Consider the following 23,382-nt stretch of genomic DNA (forward strand, 5'->3'; position numbering starts at 1 on the left):
TGGTTCCACTTGGGGGTTCTGCCGAGGCTGACGAGAATAGGCAGCATTTGGCCTCAATTTTGGGAAATGTGTGAACTGCATCTGGAATATATGGAGGGGGAAGGGGTCCCAGAGGAAACAGCTCAGAGGAGCCCCGGGAGTGACCCACCTGCTCCGGGACCCAGCAGCCCAGTGTGATGGGCGTGGGGAGGGCATGGGAGCCAAGCACCAAGGCTGGCCCTCGATCCCTGGGCCCTGGGGGGCCTTGGTGGCACCTTACTGGTAGCCGTGGGAGGCAGAGGATCCAGACCAAGAGGAGGAGCCGGGAGGCTGCAGTGGGGTCCGCATGGGGAACCCGCATGGTACTGTGATGTTGGCAGCCACGTCAGGGAATTGGGGTTTTCTCCAGAGGGCCATGCGACCTACTGGACAGAGGAGAGAGGATGAGATGTGCATTTCAGATGGACTACCAGCTTCCCACGAGGTGCATGGAGAGGGCCAGGCTGGGGGCAGGGCGGGTCACCAAGAGGGGCCCCAGGGGAGGTGGGCGGGTACTGCATGTGGGAAGTGAAAACAGGGTTTGCTTGGTACCACCCCATCCGTTTGAGATAAAGTAATGTGCCAGCTCTGTGTCCCCACGGGGCCCAGCCCCGTCCCTCCTGGCTGGTGGCCTTCTGAGTGTGACTCAGCAGGAGGAGCATCCATGAGCCGAGCAGGCAGCCAGGCCTGGGCCCCACCTGCCACTCCAGGCACGTGCGTGTCGTGGCCCTGGTACAGAAACTGGCCTTAGGCTGGGCTCCCCCAAAGCAGCCCAGGAGGCCAGGGCTTACTGAGCACCTCCCAGAAGCTCAGGTGAAGGACGGGTGAGGAGGGAGGGGAGGCAGCGTGGGGCTGGGCTCCTGCGTCTCTGGGGAAGGGCCACTGGGGAGCCCGGGAGAGCATGCCTGACAGCACAGGCAGCCAGGGGCCACAGGGAGCATGGTGGGGGCACGCCGGGGAGGGGGCATGTCAGGGGGAGGCACGCTGCGGGGGGCATGCCGTGGGGACTCACGATGAGGGTCACACTGTGGGGGACACACAGTGGAGGACATGCCCATGGGGGACAAGCAATGGGGGTCACACTATGGGGGACACGCTGTCATTCCCGCCCCCAGCAGGCTTGGCTTCCTTCCCTGCCTGGCTTCTGGACCCACGCTCCCCCACTTGCCTGCTCCTGGTGGTGGGGGTCCTGCTCCCCTGAGACCTTCACTATGGTGAGGGTCCCACACTTGTCTCCCTGAACGACCACCAGATGCACATGCTCCGTCTCCTGGCATCCAGCCAGCACCCTGCCGGCCCGTGGCATCCCCCGCCCCCACGCACAAGCTCTTAGCATCCTCTCTGGCTGTTTTCTCCACCGCCAGCCTGGTTCTGACATGACTTGAAGGGACAGTGTGGGGGGGGTTGCCAACAGGTCGGGTGTGGGGTTCAAGGGCAGCGTGGACAAAGAGTCTCCTGGCAGGAGCGGGGAGGGGAGAGTGAACGAAGGGCCCGGAGCTGTCAGCAGCGGGACAGTGCTAGAGGCGGAGTGGTGGGTGAGGGTCCCGGGGAGCAAGCCCTGTGTGCAGACGAGGACAGGTGCTGTGTCTCAGGGGTTCAGCCTGAAGGACACACGGAGCGTCCCCTAGCAGCACCGTGAGTCAGTGACCACACAAATCTGTTGACCAGTTGACCCTTGCGGGGTCAGCTCCCTGAGGCTGGCAGACAGGATGCTTGCTCATCGTCACCTGGGGAGGGGTCCCAGACCCCGGCTGCAAGGCCAGAGGACTTCCCACCACCTCTGAAGTGTCTGCCTGTGAATGGAGTGGACCCCAAACAGGTTGGCCAATTACAGGGGATGAAAAGAGATCGGGTGTGAGGTGGCTTAGTGTCCGCTGCAGCTGAGCCACTGGCCCGCTTTGACCTCAGGGTCTCAGAATAAGCCTTTCTGAGAAGCACTGTGGGTCCGATGTGGCCCTGCTTCTACAGCACCAAGCTCGGCTTCGTCAGGGCTGGTGCTTTGGGGGCAGCTCTTTCTTGGATGTCCTTCCTCTCCAGTTTCAACAGGAAATGAGTCTCTACGGCAGGTGCAGGTTGGCGGTCTGGATACTAGATCAGATGGGGCCTGACTGCGCAGGCGTGTCTGCACGGGGTGCACAAGGTGTGACGCATGTGTACGCATGTGGGCCCGTCATGTGTGCGTGCCAGTGTGCCCGCGGGGTGTGTGTGTGCGCGTGAGTACACACTTTGATGCGTACATGTAAATAAAGCTTGTCCTCAGGTTATCTATCCAGAGACAAGATGCAGGCTGCACTGTAAGTTTCTCCTTTCTCAAAAAGACCAAAACAAATAACACTTCTCTCCAGCAGGCTGCAGAGTGCTTGCATGGGCAGAACAGGGCCCCGGTCGCTACACGAATCCCATTAACTTCCCCAGCATAACGAGATGAGCTTCCCCTCTACCAGCTACCGCGGGCTCTCCCGGCTTTTCCCGAGTTTCAGACTCCAAGTGGGGCATCCACCGGCACATGTGGGGGGCTCCGTTCTTGTTTCCCCCTCCCTGCTCCCTGCCCCCACTCCTTCCCTCTCCGTCCCAGATCTTCTTCCTCAGCTCTTGCATATTGAAATTTTCAGGTTTCATTTGTTTTTGGTATGCAGATCAGCCCCTCTCCTGAGATTGGCTAGACCTTCTGGGAGGTGAACAGACCTGGAGAAAACCCGTTCCCTAGGTCCCTAAGCTTTCACAGCAATAGGAGCAGGTTCAAGGAACACTGTGCAGCTGTGACAGGAGAGGACTCCAGCCAGGGGTGTACAATAGGTCTCCAATCTCACACCGAGGAATCTGAGGCTACATTTGGGGTCTGTGGGAGAGATGACCGCAATCTGCTAGTGATGACTGCCAAAGGCAGGAGTAGGAAATGGAAGCATCAGTGTGATGTGTCAGCTGCGCTGGGCATCGTGGGCTCAGCTGTGAGGGGTGGGGGCCGCCCTGGTGACTGGTGTCATCCCAGAGTTTTCACTGTTACCAGGGCCCTCCTGCATCCTGTGCCTCCGTGCTTTATCGTGCGGCTCACGCTCCCTGCAGTGCCATCCCTTACCCTGCTGGCCACTGCCTCCCCCACCCTGTCCCTGGTGGACGCCAGCACCCTGGGCTCCCACTGCACTGTCCGCACGGGGTCTGCCCCACACCCTGCTGGCCATGGCCCTGTTGGTACTTCTGGTGCCCAGTGCCCTCCAAGGAGTCTGGCGTCAAGCAGAGGCTGAGCTGGTGGCATGAATGGAACTGAGTGCAGTGTTCTCAGACCCTTCACCCCCCACAAGCAAGGCAGAAGTGTTCTGGGCTGGATTCAGCCTCGAAGTGGGAGAGGGGCCTCCATACTGTCCCCACCAAGCCATATAGAACTTTAGCTTCCAAGGGATAAAGGGAGAGCTTGGCTCGTCTCCAAGTCCACACAAGTTCCTTTCACCCCAAATCAGCCTTTCCAGGGTTGTCAACATGTCCTTTTTGCCCCATCCTTACCATGCCCTGTGCCTGGCAAAGCAGAACTGTGCCCCCTTCCTGGGCACCATCTCCAGGATCACATGTACCACTCGGTATATCTCCAAGTCCAGGGAGTACATCTGTGCAACACTGGCCAAAAGGTAGCCAATGTGTTGCATGCATCCTCACCCAACCACCTTGACCGAGAGGATCAGAGAAGTCCTCCAGGGACAGTCCCTGTTAGCCACATGGGGAGCACTGTGACACCCCTTGCCTGCCCCATCCCCTCCAAGCCAAGTGAAAGGGGCTCTTCTCTTTTCAGTGGGGAGGTGTGCCTGGATGGAGAGGAGACTGGCTTTGCATTCCCCAGCTGGCCATGCATCAAGAATATGCCTGGGAGAGCTGGACCAAGTTACCACAAATTGCTGGGTTATTTCAAACCATTTTAAAAAATGATGTCAGACAAAGTAGATTTCAGAGGAAGAATGTTAACAGGGATGAAAAGAGGAATCATGATTATAAATCATTTCCTAATGATTTAGGGGCTCATTCAACAAGAAAACATTACAGTCCTAAGTGTGTATGTGCCTAATAACAAAGCTTGAAAATAAACAAATCAAAAACCGATAGAACTAAATGGAGACACAGAAAATCCACAAAATGATCTGAGATTTCAACACCCCCTTTCTCAATAATTGATAGAACAAGCACAGAGAAAATCAGCAGAGATACAGAAGCCTTGAAAAGACACCAACAACAAACTTGACCAGACTGACACTTACAGATAGACACTACATGCAGCAACAAGAGAACACGTGTTCTTCTCAAGTATCTGAGAACAATGACCATGATAGACCATAGTCTGGATCATTAAACAAATGTCAGTACTTAAAAATTATACAAAGTATGTTCTCTGACCACAGTGGAATTGGATCAGACGTTAATAACAGAAAAATATCTGAAACATCCCAAAATGTTTGGAAGCCAAATAATACATTTCTAAATAACTCATGGGTTGAATTAAAAAATTAAGAAGGGGAACTAGAAGGTATTTCTAATGGAATGAAAATAAAAACACACCATATTAAAACTTGCGGGAGATTGCTGAAGCAGGGATTGGAGTTAGAAATTTGTACGTTTGTGTTTAGATAAGAAAAGAGGAACAGTCTCTAGTCAGTGATCTCAGAGAGTGCCTCCTGAAACTAGGAAAAGAAGAGCAAATTAAACACAAATTGGGCAGGAGAAAATAAATAGTGAAGAGCAGAGCAGAAATCAACAAAATAGAAAAGGGAACAACAGCAGAGAAAACACAGAAAAATCAATAAAACCAAAACTGGTTCTTTGTGAAGATCAGTAAATTGATAAGCCTCTGGTGGCTTGATCAGGAGAAAAGGTGAGAAACAGATTTTGCCAATATCAGAAATGAAATGGGTGAGTCACTGTGGATTCTGCAGATGTTGAAAGGATAATAAGGGAATCTTATGAACAACCTTACCTTTGACTCCTACATGAAATGGACAAAGTCATTAAAAGATACAAAGTGCCAAAGCTCACTCCAGAAGAAATAGAGAGCCTGAGTAGTTCTTTTCCTGTTAAAGAAATTGACTTTGTAGTTAAACGCCTTTCCACACAAAATACTGCAGGCCCAGATGGTTTCAATAATGTTTGAATTGTACCAAACATTTAGAAAGAAAGAAAGAAAGAGAAAGAAAGGAAGGAAGGAAGGAAGGAAGAAATTCTACATAAACTCTTCAAGGAATAAAAGAGGAAAGAACACTTCTCAGTTAACCCTTTGAGGCCAGTATTACCCTGATACCAAAATCAGACAAAACCAGTACAAGAAAAGATAACCATAGATCAATATCTCTCATTAACATAGCCTCCTGTACTGACAGGACCATGGCCTCATAGGCTAGAGGTGATATCCTCTTTAGGATATCATAGATGTGCCACGAAAAATGTATCCGTGTTCAATAATTTGGAAAATTCTGGGTTAAACCCAATTAAACAGTTCTCTTTAGTTGCCTGGCTTCTCATAGCCCTTAATAGGCTACTGAATGCACCTTTGAACTTCCAAGAGATTATTTCCCCAAATGTGTGGTCACGAATGTGCACGTGTGTGTGTGTGTGTGTGTGTGTGTGCACACAAGTCACATGGATTCACATACCCAGGTCTGTGTTCTTCGGAGAGTCCTTTGAAGATGGCATGAGCATCTGGGGAGGAGCCGACTGGTACAGGAGCTGGGAAGGGTCTGCACAGAACAGCAGGTGCAGCTCAGAGGTAAATGGACTTTGAAGGGAGGGACACTCCATGGCAACAGGAGCCGGATGAGAGTCCAGGTGCACCACTCCTGACGCTCGGGGCCGGGCAGGCCGGGGGCAGCCTTGGAGAAGAGGTCCAGCAGCCTGCTCACTGGGACGGGTTCCTGCCTCTGGGTGCCGGTCCAACTTATGCTGCCCAGAGCCGGAGGCTGTTGGGCTCAGAGGACTGGCTTGTTCCCTCGCTCTTGGCAAGTGGCTCGGGCAGCGGCTAATTGGATCTGTGAATTTGGTGCGGCTGTTTACAGAAAGCTTTTAGTCCCCAGGACAGGGTGGAAATTGGATTTCAGGCTCCTGGCTTAGAGATGCTCCCTGATTCCTAACTCTCATCCTGCCTGTGTGTGGGGGGCTCGGGCAGCTGCCTCCGTTCGGGGCAGATTATAAATCATGTATCCATTTAATACCCAGCTCAGCCAGGTGGATGCCAGGGGCTCTAGTGGCCCAGGGCCTCTTGTCTCTAGACAAGTCTGTTTTGCTTACGTGAGCAGGGGGGCTCTGGGTTGGCCAGAGCCTGGTGGTCCTCAGAGAATTTTCCCTGATATGATCACTAGGTCTGGGCCATGCACATAGATCTGTGGGACCCCATGGCAGGGTCGTCTGGGGACTGAGCTACCAGATGGGACCCTTGGAGGAATGATGGATGGTTTCATGAATTACCCAACATTTGTCTTTATCCGAATGCATAACTGTTGCTGGGTAGTTAGTCATGGAAAAGATGCTTTAAAAGTGTCAGCTGGAGCTTTGGAGACCATTTGAGCTCCATTTGAGACTCTTGGACTGCTATTGCGTCTGCTCTCTTCTCTCCTACTCTAAGCTGAGAAGCCACCTCCTTCAGGAAGCCCTCAGTGTTTATCTCTCTTCTCCAACCCATCACCATCTGGACCACTCACTGACTCAGATGCAGGCTGTCCAGGGAATGCCTTTCTCTTCTCCACTGTGAGTCTCCCGAGGGTCACTGGAATCGCATGCGGACCTTCTCTCTATCTCTCTGGAAACCCTCCCTGAGTCAAGATAGGGAGAGAGAGCGGTGTGCAGGGAGACCAGGGCCTTGAGCAAATGGGGAAAGGAGAGAAGAACTGGACTGGCCACTTGCCTGAAGGCCAGGCTTGGCATGCGCCCCCCAGCTTCCACGAGAAGCCTCCAACAGGGTATGCTCTATTAGTCCACTTGGAAAGAGAGGACACTGAGGCCCAGGAGGGAGGGCATTTGGCCAAGGCCATTGTGCAGCTGCGGTAGGACGAGCCCCTGCTCCCGCAGACCTCCCAGAGCCTCTGAGCTGCTCCCGCTGGGCCACCACTGCCAGTTCCCTGGGTGCCCTTGTACAGAGGACCAGCTGTCAGTGGCTGTGGCCCCCTTCCAGGGGCAAGCACGGCGTGAGCAGGGATACAGCTCAGGGGGCAGGGTCACGGGAGGGGGGACCAGACCCCAAGTCTGCATGGGGGGGTGGGGGCTCACCCCACCCCCCACTCGCTTGGGCACAGCCATTTACACACACATGCATGGTGTGCTGCTCGAATTCGCTTTACTTTGTGAGTGGAGCTTCAGATAGTTGAATCTGGGGGCAAGTCCCTTTCCCACCCTGACTTCAGGCTTCTCTGTGGACCGAGCTTCAAGCCGCCCCTCACCCGGCAAAGCAGCAGGTGTGAGACGGTGTCCGAAACCCCAGCGGGCCGGGCACTTGAAAGGCAGGTACTGGCCTCCAGGCAGCTACTGTGCGCCCAGTGCTCGCGCAGGAGCCAGGAGGGGCCCAAGGCGGTCACTGCGTTACAGGGCAAGTGCGTTAGGGAACACGGGAGACCAGGCCTGGTTAATCGCCACTCAGGTTCACCGCGAGGTGATGGGCGCTCGGATGTGGGTGGGATCACGGGAATGGCCACTTCGCTCCCCAGCAGGTTCTCCACGCTTCACGCCAGCAAGAAGAAGCTCCATTGAGAGAGAGGCTTCAGAGCGATTGTGCAGTCAGCCATTCCTTCATCCAGGCCACGGTTCCTCGCCCATGCCGAGCCTGCCCTGTGGGGGGACCGGTGGGGTCTGGCCCAGCGGAGCTCCTGCCCACCCCACTCCGGCGGCGCAGCGTGGCCACCATGCCGGGGGATCCTGGTGGTCAGCCCCCATGACCCAGGCAGCGCCTGACGATGTCAATCCCGAAACGTGGAACATGAGTTCAATGGAGGGTAAACTTCTAGAGACAGATATGCTCACAGCAAAGATCAGACGCATGTTTTAAAAAAGCTGAGCGGGGGTGGTTTCACGGGTCTCTTCTTTCCTGCATCTCGTCCCTTAAGAGGACCCGGCAGCTACCGCTACAGCAGGAGGAAGTATTTCCCTGGAGGTGGGGGAGTTCCTGCTGGGGCTGAGCCGCAGGCTCAGGAGGGGCCATTCCTCCTGGGGGGAAAGCCTACCTTGGGTTAGGAAGACCACCCCGGTCGGGCCTTCCCGGGCTGGTGGGAACAGGAGAGACAGGAGAGGCAGGAGTTACTCTCATGGGAGAGGACCAGAGCTTTGGGATGACTCTGGAAGCCCAGCGGGGCGGGGCAGGGCTCAAGGAGGACGGAAATGCCCCAGAGCAGCCAACCCCACAGGACAGCGGCAGGTCTTCGAGAGCCTGCTGACAGCTGGGGGCCAGAGCCCAGCGGAGGCGAGGCTCTCCCCACCCCAACCTGGTGATCCTTGAACCTTCAGTTCAGCCTGCCTGCAGGCATTTTTGGGGGTACATGGTGGGTCTCTCTGCAGGGAGACATGGGATGAAGATGGGGGCCAGTGGCAGGACGAAGGTCATGAGCTGGGAGAACAGGTGTGGCAGCCCGAGGAAGCGGGACATGAACTGCTTCCAGTGCCTCCAGGATCCTCAGAAACAGGGGCGCTCTGGCTGGCCCACGGTGCCAGGCCAGGAGCTGGGGGCTTGCTGTGGTTGCTGGAGGGGCTGGCTTTCCAGGCCAGTTTTTACCCTGAGGCTCGGTCAGCCCTGCCCTGCCCCACCTTTTCCTTTATTGTACATTTATATTCAATGTATTATATATTTAATAGAAGATACAATAGGCCAAAACGAAAAGTTGCCTTCATTCTTTGACTTTTAAGAGATGAAACCACTCTCGCGGGCCCGTGGGATTCCCTCGGGCCTTATTGTGCTTGCCGTGCCAGTGGGAGGCCGGCCCTGCAGGTGCACTGAGCGCCCGTGCCCTTAAGCCGGGCCTCCTTCCCGAGCAGGAGCCTGTGGGGGCCAAGGGGCTAAAGCAGGATGCAGGGGAGGAGGGCCAGTCTCCAGGGAGTGGAAAGGCCTCCTGGCCCAGGGACCCCTCACCAACAGCCTCGCTCACGCGACGGGGTCCGCAGGCACTAGTCTCTAGGAGATGTGCCGATGAAAATAATGATCAAGAATCAAAGATGCTTGCCTTCCGACACCGCACGCGAATGGTGAGTAATATGTCATTCTTCCTCTGGAGGTGACAACTCAAAACTGTGGTTTAGTAATTACCCACACGTGACTGTGTTTCATCCTTAGAAGGATGCCACAGAAAGCTTACATCATCATGTGGGGTTTTTAGTGGAACGAGAAAAAATCAGGGCTGGCAGGGCACAGGCCCGGGGCCCGCGTGAGGGGCCCTCTGAGGGGCCACGTGCCCGGAGCTGGGTCCCACACACAGCCCTGCATCACTGCAAATCACAACAACACTCTTTAGAATGAGGAAATGGGCCCAGAGAGGTTGAGTCACCTGCCCAAAGACCCACAGCAAAAATGGCCGTCTGAGGATTCAACCCGAAGACCCCCACCCCAAACCCCACGCTCAGTCTTTGAATTCTGATTTAGCCAAACAAGCGGGGGTGTCCAGGATGGCGCTCCCTCCCACTGGGCTGGAGACCGTGCTCAGCACCGGGGCCCGGATCCAGAGGCCGAGCCCGCCGGCCCCCTGCGTTCCTGGCTGGACAGTGGAGTGTGCCAGATTTGGCAGAAAGCAGACAGGACGCCCAGTCAAGTTCCCACGTCAGGTGAACGATGACTGCATCTGGCGCGGCCCCGTGCCACATCAGGAAATGCTGGTACTTAAAGGAAAGACGCGTTCCTTTGTTTCTCTGAAGTTTAGCCCGGGCCTCCCTTATCTTAATCGGGCACCCGTGGTGGGGGCAAGAGCACAGTGAGCTGTTGGGGGCCTCGACCTGTGCAGGGGCCAAGGGGCTGCGTGCACAGCTGCATCGTCCCCCTGGCTCTGCGTCCCTCTGTGCTGGCTGGTGTCGCAGGCTCGCCGGCCCGTCCACAGGCCAACGATGGGGACAAAGAGCCGCTCCCTCAGGGGGTGCCGAGCCAGCCTTGGGGTCTGTGAGAGCGTGCCTCTCCTGTCCATGTCCCCTCTCTTTGAACCCCAGGACCCCCCAGGGAGGACGGTTTCCGTGTCGCTCTTCCCCTGCACTCTTGCCGAAGGGACACTCAGAGGCTCAGCGGCAGGAAGCGGGCGCCCGTTGTGCCCCGGGGCTGGGGCCTCGGATGGGCAGCCCGGCCGGCTGGTTTGCTGTGCGTTCCCGAGCTGTTGTTTTCTGGGGTCCCCGAGCCCTGGGGAAGCCACTGTCCCCCACGAGCTGGGCCTGCTCTCTTCTTGGAGGCGCACCTGCAGCTAGCTACTTTGTGCTTTCCATTAAACATGGCTCTAATGAGATAGGGGCTCCACAGCCAGGGAAACAAATAGAGAACTGCAGCAAGGGGGGCTTTCCAGCACTTAATTCCACGAAACAGACGCCCACGGGCAGCGGTGGAGTAACAGGGCTCCCCCGCCTCCCTCCGAGGCACCTGCACAGCCCCCTCCCTTGGGCCGACTCGGCTTCGGGGAGCAGGGAGCCAGGGACGGCTCCTCTCCGTCCCTTCCCTCCCGGAGACCCGCCTGCCACAGCCACTCTGCAAACCAGACTCCGTCTCCCTCTTGACTTACATTGTCTTTCTGGGAAAAAGAAGGCCTATGTCGTGAGCACCGACTGTGCTCGGAGCGGACCAACCAAGGCTCCTGTAATCCCCGTAACAGCGCCTCTGGGAGGCATCACCCCAAAGCCTGGTGGCTCAGCTTTCCTTCCTTTTCGTTGTTTTTTAAAGTCATTCCTTTGGTGGCAGACCCCGTCCCGGGCTGACACACGACCACCGAGGGTCTCTGCGGCTTCTGCTCCACGTGCCCATCCATGCTGCACGACGTGGCGCATCGGGTCATGTGGGCGTGGCCTCTGCGAGGCTGAATTCGGAAACCCACCCGGTTCCCGGGGCTCCTGTCCGGGCTCTCGGACCTGCTGCAATACCCCAGTGCCCTGAGGACACGGAGCCTGGACCCAGCGGACCCAGCGGACCCAGCCCGGACCCCAGTGCCCTGAGGACGCGGAGCCTTGACCCGCGGCAACCCCTCCCAGGGTCCTGCCTGCCGCGTCTCCAGAGCCCACCCGGTGGCGAGATGCAGGGAACATGATGATGACAAAGAGAACAGAAGAGCAGCCCCCTAACTGCGGGTCTCCCAGATTCCAGAGCTTTCTATGGGCCACCACAGGTGCTCTCGGGGAGTCCGCAGGAGACTTAACCATTCTGGGCAGAGTTCTAGGCCTGCGTCCCCTCGTCCTAGGGTGGCCCTGGGGAAGTACCTGGGAAGTCGTGCATGCCCCCCAGGGCCCCCACTCGGGGGGCTGATGCCAGGGACTGGGGTGCAGAGTAAACAGCAGGAGCGCCGGAAACAGTGCAACCCCCATTCGGGGCTCCATGTTCTGAAGTTGCCGTCTTGAAATTCCTGACAATTCAACTTTGGAGTCTGTGTCTGTATGTGAAGTCCAAGGGGACCGTGGAGCATGCACGGGGACCCGGCTCCTGGGGTCCTGCCTCCTGTCACCTCCAGACCCAGACTGGCCTCGAAGGGATAGGTTCTGGGCTGCTCACCCCCCTGCCCTGCCCCGTGACTCTCCCACCCTCCACCCTAGCAGAGCCCAGGGGGATCAGCTGTCCGGAGGCGGGGGGCAGGGCTCCAGGGTCTGCTTTCACCCCCTTAGCCCTGTGCCCAGTTGGGGGACACACTGAACACCAACATACGAAAACCATGACTGCTCAAGACAGAGGAGAAAGATTCCTTGCTGCCTTTTGAGCAAGGAACGCTGCTCAGGGGGATTGATAGCTCCCAGGAACCGCCCTGCTGTCCACCAGGCGTGTCTCCTGCGGGGCCTCCCCTGAGACACTGTGGCAGCCCTGGCCCATCCTTCCTTACCTCCCTCTGCCCCCTGCCCTTCACCTCCGCCAGCCAACTGCGACCTTGGATGACACCTCCTCTGGAAACTTCTGGAGCCTCTCCTGGTCTGGCCTGCACCTCGTACCTGCTCCACATGCTCCTGGCCTCCATGACGTGGCCTCCTTTCCCTCTCTCCTGAGAAACACGTGCCCTAGTGCATGAGCTGAACTGCGTCCCCCCCCAAATGCAAATGCTGAGGTCCTCCCCCAGCACCCCGGAATGTGGCTGTAAGTGGAGGTAGGGCCTTTAACGCTGTGATTAGGGTCAAGTGAGGTCACTGGGGTGGGCCTGATCCCACAGGTCCTTACAGCATGAGGGGGTCAGGACACAGACACACAGAGGACAACCCCGTGAGGACACGGGGCGGGGGAGACGGCCTCTACAGGCCGCGGAGGGAGGCCTCAGGGGAGCCAACCTGCCCACGCCTGGGTCTCTGACTTCCAGCCCCCAGAAACCAAGGAGCCACATTTCTGTTGTTTAAGCCACTGGTCTGGTGCTTCTCATGGTGGTGGAGCCGACCAGTGCGGTTGGGCAGCTTGGCTTCAGGCAGATCCCCCAGGGACTGTCACCGCAGGGGCTGAGGTTGGTACGTGCACGCGATCCTCCCATGAGAACCGCCTCCTCCCTTCCATCCGGCTGCCCTCAGGACCAGCTTGGCCTACGGAATGTGGGGGCAGGTTCCCAACCTGGGGCGTGAGAAGCCATGCGGCTTTGCCATGTGGGTGTCTCGGAGCACTTGCTCTGGGAACCCAGCGTCACCCGAGAAAAGCCCCAGCCACACGGAGAAGCTGCACGGAGGCTCTATGGTCAATAGCTCCAGCTGAACTCCCAGCCAACGGCCAGCATCAGCTGCCAGCCACGGGAGTGGCCAACCTGGACATCCAGCCCAGTCGAGCCTTCAGATGGCAGCAGCCCACCCAACATCCTATGGCAGCCGTGTGTGAGACCCAAGGGAGAACCTCCCAGCTGAGCCCCATCGAACCATAGAACCACAGAACACAGTGATACATTGTTGTTTTAAGCCACTAAATTATGGTGTGGGTTGTTATAACAGCAGCAGATAACCAGAATACCCTTAAGAGAGCCTCGCTCTGCCCTTGGGGCCACACAAGACCTTATGCACTGTGGCAGCTCTTTAGGAGTCTGCAGGCAGTGGCTAGATCCACAGAGCTCTTTCCCTTGGGGAAACAGCCCCAATTCCTACATGCCCTGCTCCAAGGATCCAGCTTCAGTTCCCCTTCCCAACCCACTCATTGCTAATAAGCCCACTCTAATCTGCCAATCATTACCCGAAGGGACCCACAGCAAGCTTCCATACTACAAGGAATAGTGCCATAAGCCCAAAATGCAGAACCATCACCTCCTTTATTCCAGATACTCTGCTCCTGTTAATGTGACCGAAGATTCAATTTTCTTTTAATTAACCTTACCCCATCATCAGCTCAAATGAAGCTTATGTCATTTGCAGCCTGTGGATACCTTTTAATGGAGCAGGCTCTAAGGCAGTTTCTGCATTTTGGGGGGACACCAGGAGACCTGCTGATCCCTCACATATACAGGTCACCAACAAAGACTTCCAGGAGCCCCAGGAACTGGGGCAGAACATTCCCCTCTGCCAGCAGGGAGGCACTAATGAGTGAGTAGGAGGACAGGAGAATTATGCTTTTAAAAATCCCACTCCCCCCAAATAAAACCCAAGTGCAACCAGGGACAATGCAATTTGTCACACATATGTGATATATTTTTTTAAAACACTTTCAGGTTTTTAAAAAATTCACCGATTTTCTGTCACCCACCAAAAAAACCAGAGGAAAAAATACATATTCCATCATTTAAAAATTCAAATACTTTCTTTTCCAGGGTTTGAATCAGCCCTCCCCAACTCAAATGTGGGTTTTCCGAGAATGTCTCCTTCACGTGACTATTCTTCCACCTGAGGAATAAATTGTCAGTCACACGCTATTTAGAGAACAAAAGCTTCTATGAAACATGCCAAGGAAGCTCCGTGTGCCGTCAGAGTTGAGGGGACAAAGACTTGCTCTGGAAGCCTCGCGGCCGCGGCACCTGGGAGGTCCCCTGCTCGAGGCTCCCGGCACCAAGAGATTGCCCGCTAAGCGGCTTGGCCCCTGGGCCCCTGCAGACATCAACGGGTCTTTGCAAGTTTGAGAAAAACGAAAGAAGGCTGTTTATCCTAAAGATCTGGGCTCGCCACCCCCTGGGTTGGCTTCATTTCATTTGGAATCGCAAAACCTCCAGCCACTCAGTCAAAGAGAGGACATGTTTTCACGGGGAAAGGCATGTGGGTTTAATCTCAGAGTTTTAAGAGACCAAGGTTCAGAGCGGATTTAAGCGGTTTTAGCAGATGCCGCATTCCGCTGAGAACCATGAATGCGACCTCACAAGCCGCATCCCTTGGTGTTCTAATGCGTTACATAAGCGCGTTTATAGAAATGTTTTCCTGGGTTGGATAAATAGTGCTTTTCTGTTTAAATTTAATCTGGGTCCTTGAGAATTAATTTTACTGATCTTTTTGTCACCCACGAGACTTGTCCTTGATGAAAATTTCAAACCTGAAAGGAAATGTCGCTGAGCTCATTTGTCCCCAGCACCGGCTGGTGGCATCGGGCGCAGAGGAGAGCCCGGGAAGCATCTGTGGGCGCCGGCAGGCAGACGCATCCCACAGGTGTTTACTGAGCACAGACCACAGGCTGCAGGCAAGCATTCGCAAGGAGGGGTGGGCAAGGGAGCGGAGGAAGGAGCAGGAGGTCGAATCTAGTGGAACCGCATACGTAGCTGGGGGTGACACTTTGGGTTTGACTGTGAGTGGGACGGGAGCGCCCTGGGACGTGCCGAGCAGAGGGATGATGGTTTTCTGCCTGGTGTCTCAGAGGCTCCTTCCGGTTCTGCGTGTCGGGGATGTCCGAGGAGGGCAGAGGCGGGGAGACCAGGGGGAAGCAGGGGCCGTGGGCTCTACGGGGTTGAAGGCAGAGCCCGTAGGACACCCCCACAGTCTGGAAGAGGTGACGGAGCACAGACTCACAGTGGGCCCCAGGTGTGGAACGACGCAGGGGCCATCGGCTGAGGTGGGAAGGAGCAGGTTCTGATTGGGAAGGAAAAGGCCTGAGTGTTTCAGGTGATGACTAGGAGCCCACCGCGTGGACATGGCCAGTGGCACAAGCCTGGTGCTCCCGGGCGAGGTGAGAGCCCGGCATCCTGGGGGTGGCTGCGGTGCATAGACCCGTGGGCCTGGGAGCGGGCGTGGGACAGGCACGGGTGGACGAGCCAGGCTGGGGAATCAGCGGCCGTGGGCTTCCTGCCTGGGGGCAGGGCAAACATCTCAACCTCTCAGCCTCTGTTTCCCCAGCTGGACGTGGGATAAGACAGGTGGCTTGTGTCTCACACGTGCGTGAGAGTGAGGGCGAGTCACCCCGGGTCAGAGCATGCTCGGACCGGGCAGGCAAAGCACAGGGGCCGAGGGCGGAGAGCAGAGGTGTGCTGGGGACCAGCAGGCCTACTAGGGGCTGAGCTGGTGTCCAGGCCATGTCCCCAGGGCTTCGGTGACTGGGAGCCCTGGAGAGTGTCCAGCGGGGGAGTGACAAGGCCAGCAGGAGGTCACTCTTCACCCCTGGCACACACCACGTGCCCAGGACATAGTGCCGACTGAGTCAGGGTGATGCGTCCACTGCTCTGATGAGCCTTGGTCCTGCCCACCCCTTGTCTGTCCTGGACATCATTTCTTGCATGTTTTGCTTGTGAACTTTTACAGGGATTTAGGGGCATTGTCATCTCACGCGACGCTCACGCTGAGGGTCACGAAGCAGAGGTGGGACATTGAAAGGATCGGATCTTAGAATGGAGGCTCAGAGAGGTTAAGTAACTTTCCCAAGGTCACACAGCAGGCAAATATGACAACGGCGTATGAACGTGGGTCAGCATCTGATTCTTCTCTGATGGGGGGACCCCTGGGTTGCAGAATGGGCCCGGGTACCAGCACTGGCCTGGGAGCTGATGGCCACCGCCCTGGGCAAGTGTCCTCTCCTCACCCGTGCATGGGGGTCGAGGCTGACTTTCCAGGGAGCTGTGGAACTCAGCAAATCCTTCCACAGAGCTGGGCGCCCAGTGGGCATGGCTCCTCCCACTGGCACGGACGGACTGTGCCCATTTCTTCCTGGCCTCAGTCTTGGCTCTGCGCCTCCCGACTCTGGGACCAAAGCTCGTTGCTTTGGCTGGAAGACGGGGTCATGGTGGCATGTGCCCACGGGGTCACTGTGAACTGGGCGTGAGAAGCAGGTGCTCCGGGGACTGTGTGAGCTGACTCCCGACATACTTGGGACGAAGGACCAGGCCCTCTGGGGCAGGACGCAAGTTAATGCTCACTGCTTGCTCCCCGGCCACAGTGCCTCCTCCAGCAGGCCTCCCTGATTGTCCCCAGCGCCCCGAGAGGGTGGGCGCCCAGGAGGTACTCACTCCAGGGACAGTTGATGAGTGAACAGGGCTGGTTGGCCCACGTGGTCTTCCCTGCCCAGTGATGGAGCAGCCCTGAGCTCACTCCCTCCGCGGCCCCATCTGCAGAGCATGGTCCATGCCCTGTGAGGCCCATGACTGGGCACAGGGCTGGCTCTCAGGCAGGAGACACAGGTTCCTGCCCCAGCCCTGTGGCTTTGCTGCAGCAGCCCTGGCAGGACCCTAGTCCCTCGGAGACTCTGCTTCCCCATCTGTGAAATGGGGGGCAGTTTAAGGGACAAAGAGCAGTGCCCAGAGTGCGCAGGGCACACCGTGGTCTGCACGGGTGGGCTCCAGAGGCGGGCTTGCTGGTGGTGTTTCAGAGTCGTTCCCTGGACGCCGGCCCTGTGCCGGCTCTGGGTGGACCTCCCATCAAGGGCCCACTGTCCAGGGTCTCGCAGCGCATTCAGGAAGGTGGGCAGGGGGGTGACCTCACTCTTGGATGGCACAGCCTCCTTGAGGTACACGGGGCTGGGGGCCTGGTGGGGGCGGCTCTCATGGGGCTTACCATGTCGGGGGGCCTGGAGGATGCATAAGGGGTGGCCAGTGGGAGCCAGAGCTGGTCAGTCCAGGCCAGAGGGAGAGCACTTCCAAGAGGCTGGCAGCCCAGCCTTTGCGGCCGCGCGGGTGCAGAGGGGTGGAGGCAGGATGCGCGGAGGTGAGCAGTGGGTTCTCTGCCAAAGCGCCTGGGAATTCTGTTCTGAGAGTGGACAAGGAGCATTCGGAGGTTTTCAAGAAGAGAAGTGGTACCACCTGATTTGTTTGGGAACGAAGATCTGTTTAATTTTCTTTGAGTTTGAGCCCAAACCATCCCTGGTTGAGAACACCGGGTTGGACAGGCTATCCTCAAAGATGTGCTGGGGGGTGTCCGTGTCCACGGGCGAACCTGGGCCCCGTGAGGAGCCCCCTCCAGGGCAGGGGCCCTCGGACGGTTGTGCCCAGTGTCCACTCAGAAGAGCTGCTCCGGCTTCTCAGGCACTCAGCTGGCTTGGCGTGGCGATGCGCTAAGTCCGCCGAGGAGACCCCGGGGGCAGCTGGGATCAGGCGTCTCGGAGAAAGGAGTCTCCCCCCGCAGGGACGCCCCTACAGGGTGCACCCCTCCTCGAGGCTCTGCTCTGCCGCCGTCCACTTCCTGGGCTTCAGCGGCCGGCCTCTGCCGTGCCTGAGCTCTGCGCCCCCAGGGACCCCTGCACAGACCCCGAAGGCACAGCCCTTGAAGCTGGCACGTGCGGTGGGACCCACCTTGCCCATTTTAAGGTGTCTGCGGTAACCGTCCCATTTGGAGGATGAGGCCAGGCGGCTGGCTCCCGTGCTTTCAGTGGCCCCCAGACCTTGCATGTGGCTGCGCTGAATCATCCCACGGATGCCCAGGTCCCGATCCCTAGAGCCCGGGTCTGGGTCACCTCGCGTGACAAGAGACTGCAGATGTGGTCGAGGACCTTGACGTGTGGAGGTCACCCTGGCTGATCTGCGGGGGCCCCAGGTAATCACAGGGTCCTTGGGAAAGCAAGGCAGGGGTAGAGTCCGAGGGGAGGGGCAGGTGTGACCAGAGCCGAGGTCAGGGTCGTGCAGAGAAGGGGCCATGAGCCTCCAGGAGCTGGATGGTCCCCTGGAGCCCCGGAGGAACCCGCCCTGCCGACACCTGGATTTTAGATTTCTGACCCCGCAACAGTTAATGATTAAATTTCTCTCCTATGCCAACCTCCCCCTGCCGTGTCTGGCGCAGTTGGGAACGCAGATCTTGTAGTGCGACCGCCGTGGTTCCAATCCCCGCTCTGCCGCGTCTGGTTGGACGACACTGGGGACATCACTTAAGCCCGACATGCCTCAGTCCGCCTATGTGCACTGTAGTTGTTCCGTGGTACCCTCCTCGTCCACCCGGCACCGTGCAGCTCCTACTCCAGCCCACGGCCCGTCACTGGCCCCTGGGGGCGTTGCCTGTTGTCCAAGGAACACATGGGACGTCCACGCTGGCCTCCCCAGAGGAAGGCCCCCGGTCAGAAGAGGCCCTCTCTCCATGGGGGCCAGGTCTGTTTCCCTTCCTCTGCTGTCCCCTGTCCCTCCGTGCTTCCCACAGCTCACGGCAGCCCTGGCCTGGACACTGTCACCCTCCCAGTGTGTGGGGGGATGGCCTGATTCTGCCCTTGAGCTGGGGCCCGAGCGGGGAGCTGGCCGGAGAAGCCCGGGTCCTGCCCGCAGGACCCCACCTGGTCACGCCCATTGTAACAGGTGCTGCAGAAATGGAACGGCCGGGGGAGAGTGGCCTTTGTCCTGCCGGCAGCGGGAGGGCCCTCTGGTCAGCAGAGCGGAGGACAGGCGGGGACTGCGGCGTGCCCACCCCTGGGCCTGGCACAGGCTTGCTGGCAACCGTGATGCCAAGCTCCCAGGAGCAGGGAGCGGCTCTGGTGTGGGCACCCTGGCATCAACCGGCCCCTGGGCCTCCATCACACGCCCCCGAGCCTGCTCGTCCTGCATTGATCCCTTCAGTCCTCACACAGCTCTGCAGGGAGCGGGCCAGCACTGTCCCCCTTTCCCCGGGGAGGAGCAGGGCACACAGCGTTCGTGTCCGACGGGGACCAGAGCATCTACTGCAGACCTGCTCGGTGTCATCTGCACCAGCTCCTGCTCCGGACATCATGCCCTCCGGCCCTGCCCCAGGAACGGAGCGCGGGCCTCCGGGCAGCCGCTGCGCTCCCCCGGGAGCCAGCCCCGACGGGAGACCTCACTGCTGGCAGTGGGATGGGCATCTGGAACGAGGCCTGGAATCTGCAACCCCGACAGCCAAGGCTCGCGTCCGGGCAGGGCAGAAGTACCCAGCTGCGTGGCTGGGCATGCGGAGGGCAGCCCAGGGAGCCCCCGCGCCACCTCCACCCACAGGCGCTGGGACAGAGCTGGACACGTGCCCCGCGTCACATCCTCCCACACACCCGGGAAGCAGGGAGGGCTGGGCGTTGCCAGCACACGATTCTCGGCCCCATGTTCTAGCAGCTTCTCTCCAGGTTGGTGGAGGGGGCTCAGAGGAGGTTCGCTCCAGCCTAAACAGTGGGGGCAAGACTGAAACCCCATTTTAGTCCACCTGTGCCCTGGCCCTCCAGGAGAGCATGGCTGGGAGACCCCTCAGGAGCTCCTATGCCAGCCCACTCCATCACAGGCAGGGGAAGTGAGGCCCAGGGAGGTCAGGCATCGGGGCAGAGGTCTGCTGGCCGGGGCGCGGCACACGGGGGTCCCTCAGCAGCGTCTGTCCGGGGGCCAAGGAGTGAATGGATAGCGGTACACCCCGAAACCCCCCCCCGAAAACCCTCTTTACACCTGCCCCTCCCCTTCCCGCCGTGTCCCCGTGCACGTCTGGTCTTTGATGCTGCTGTCAAGGATCTCTGTGCGCAGCCACCTCCTGGGGGGGGGGGGCCGTGGCACTGAGACCCCCGCTGGGGCTGGAGGGCCTTTGGGATAATCGACTCTCATCCCCTCGGGCTGGACCGACCCCAGCCGATTTCTGCCGAGCCAGAGAGAGGCCTCCTCGGTCTCTGCCGCTCCGGGCCTGTGGTGGAGGCCCTGGGGTCGAGGCTCTGGGGGAAAACCGCAGCACAGGGACACCCAGGAGGGGCGGCCCGACTCGGGGTGGGCGTGCGCACCCCTCCCAGGGCAGCCCAGCCCGCCGTGAGCCTGTGTCGGCCAATCCAGGAAGTGGTCGCCGATGTTTCTTCCAAGGGACCCGAGAAATCTAAACTTGCTGAATATAAAATGACTATTTTTAAATGTTGTCACCTAATTGGAAAAAAGTTGAAAACACTTTGAAGCTCAACAGTGTGTCACTCAAAACAGCGTCTGGGGAGGGTGATCTCCTCTGTGGTTCAAAGGCTTGTGGGGATGGAGGCATCTGGAACTCATTCGGGACCCCATGGTGGCCGCCTGGGCTCGGGAGGGACCCCTGCCCTCCTGTGTCCCACGCCAGAGAGATCCACGACCTTCCCAGGAAGCAAAACCCAACGGACCTCCCATCTTAGTCAGCTGGGGCTCCCATAACGAAACCCCAGACTGGGGGGCTGATTTCCCACAGTTCTGGAGCCAGGATGTGAATCCCAACTGCTGTGTCCGCTGCAGGGCCCATGGCAGAAAGAACAACACCTGCGCCGGCCCCACATGCCCCGAGCCCTGTGCCCTGTGCCCGACTCAGCCCTGTGCCCGACTCAGCCCCATGCCCGACTCAGCCTGTGCCCTGTGCCCGATTCAGTTCCATGCCCGACTCATCCCCGAGCCCGACTCAGCCCTGTGCCCGACTCAGCCCCAAGCCCTGTGCCCTGTGCCCTGTGCCCGACTCAGCCCTGTGCCCGACTCAGCCCCATGCCCGACTCAGCCTGTGCCCTGTGCCCGACTCAGCCCTGTGCCCGACTCAGCCCCGTGCCCTGTGCCCGACTCAGTCCCATGCCCGACTCGTCCCCGAGCCCGACTCAGCCCTGTGCCCGACTCAGCCCCAAGCCCTGTGCCCTGTGCCCTGTGCCCGACTCAGCCCTGTGCCCGACTCAGCCCCATGCCCGACTCAGCCTGTGCCCTGTGCCCGACTCAGCCCTGTGCCCGACTCAGCCCTGTGCCCGACTCAGCCCCGAGCCCTGTGCCCTGTACCCTGTGCCCGACTCAGCCCTGTGCCCGACTCAGCCCCATGCCCGACTCAGCCTGTGCCCTGTGCCCGACTCAGTTCCATGCCCGACTCATCCCCGAGCCCGACTCAGCCCTGTGCCCGACTCAGCCCTGTGCCCGACTCAGCCCCGTGCCCTGTGCCCGCCTCAGGCCTATGCCCAACTCATCCCCAAGCCTGACTCAGCCTTGTGCCCGACTCAGCCCCATGCCCTGTGCCTGCCTCAGGCCCGTGCTCTTGCTGACTGTCTACTGGATCGCCCTTCCCCATCTTGACCTCTGGAAATCCCAGTATTTTCCAAGGCTCACCAATTTGCCAAAGACGCCCCCCCAACCCTGTCCCTGCTTCCTGCGGTCCGGATCGAACTCGGCCTCCTCTGACGAGATCCCTGCTTGTGGAAAGCTGGACACGTCGGAGACAGGCAGGAAGCACCTTTATTCCTTCTCATTCCCTGGACACACGCACGCAAATGCACACCTGTGGGCAGGCACACACGCAGGTGCCCGTACATACGCACACACACGGGGCCTGCAAACGCGCACACGCACACACATGCACCCCCCGGGGCCCCGCTCTGCTCGGGCTGACGAGCTCCCTGTCGCATGTCAGCCCTCTCCCCACGCGCCTCGGTGAAGTCGGTTCCTCCTGTAGCGCTCAGGCCGTCAGTCCGGGTGGGTCTAAGGTAAGAACTGGGCGCCTATGGCCCAACCACCTCCCTCTCCCCAGCCTGGGCCTGAAGCGTCCCCTAGACGCACGCCCGTGTCCGGGGAAGGGCTTAGCTCCTCTCTGCAGGCTCAGCGGCATGCTTCCGGAGGGCTGTGTGCCCTAGGCCAGGAGCTTGGTGCAGGGGTGGGCAGGGGGTCAGGGAGGAAGGGCCCTCACCAATATGCGGGTCCCTCAACCCCCCGTTTCTGGCCGTCCACCCCCAGCTGCCCTTGCCCTGCCCTCCCTGGTGGCCTCCTCAGAGGGGACCCTTTAGGGGCTGCCGTCTGGGTCTTCTGCAGAGTCCTCATGTGGCCCCCGGAGCCCGCACCCTGGATCCTTCTCACCTCCCCATGAGGGCTTCTCAGGGCTGGTTTCTCCTTCCTCCTTCTGCCCCACCTGCCGCACCCCTCCACAGACTCTGCCCTGGGTGCTTTCTGCTTGCTCCCCTCCCTGCCATGGAGTCCTCACTCGGGGTCCGGCTTTGCCGTCCGTCCTGACCCAGGGCCTGCTCCAGCCTGGGTCTCGCTCCTGGGTCCCCGAGGCCGTACCCACCTGCCTCCCGATGTCTCCCCTGGGTGGTCTGACTCAGGCTCCAAGCTGCGCCTTCCCTGGACGCCCCAACTTTGCGCCCCACCTGCTCCACCACGGCCCTCCCGCCACGAGCGCAGGCTCCTTGCGGGTGCGTCGTTCCTTTCCTGCCAACAGAGGCTGCAGAGGGTCCTGTGAAAGCCCAAGTCACAACGCATCTCCGGTCGGGCGCTCCCATACTCCCACCCCTCAGAAACCCTTCCCGCGGCCTCCAGGGGTGCACGAGGTCTGACCCCTTGCCCTCTGTGGGCTCATCAGCTCTGCCCGCCAGCTCTTGGCTCCCCTGTCCGCAGGCCCGACCCACCCTGCCTCAGGGCCTTGGCGCCTGCCGCCCCCTCTGCCGGCAACGCCCCTCCCGAGGCGTCAGCACACCCAGCGCCCTCACCGGCCCCAGCTGGTACCTGGATTTTAAGATGTGGAATCCCAAAACTGGAAACCTTTCCCCAGCATTTCATTTTCCCTTTCTTGCTTTTTCTCTCTGGTTCTTATCACGAATCCATGAGCCACTTCATTAATCTTGCTTTTGTCTGCTTCATTCACAGAAGGAAAGCACTGAGCAGACAGGAATTCTTACTGATCGCTGATGATCCCCCAGCCCGAGAATAGGGCCTGGTACAGCAGGGGCACATAGTGGTTGTCTGTCAAATGAATGAGCAAGTGAATTAACGGATGCACCTCAGTGCTCCCAGCGGAAGTCCAACTGCCTGAGCCTGCCGGACTGTCCAGGCAATGCAGAGGCCCTCCAGCCGGCAGTCCCGGGAGAGCCCGGCCTGCCCATCGTCCTGGCCAAGGGGCCAGTTGTGAGGCCCGCCCTGTGGGACCCTGCAGCCCAGACCACCCACCAGCGACACCACGTGACCTTCGTCAGGGGCCCTGGGAGCTGAAGGACCACCCCGCAGCACCCTGTCCGAATTCCTG

The sequence above is a fragment of the Zalophus californianus genome, chromosome 2, assembly GCF_009762305.2.
Source record: "Zalophus californianus isolate mZalCal1 chromosome 2, mZalCal1.pri.v2, whole genome shotgun sequence".
Taxonomy (NCBI): domain Eukaryota; kingdom Metazoa; phylum Chordata; class Mammalia; order Carnivora; family Otariidae; genus Zalophus; species Zalophus californianus.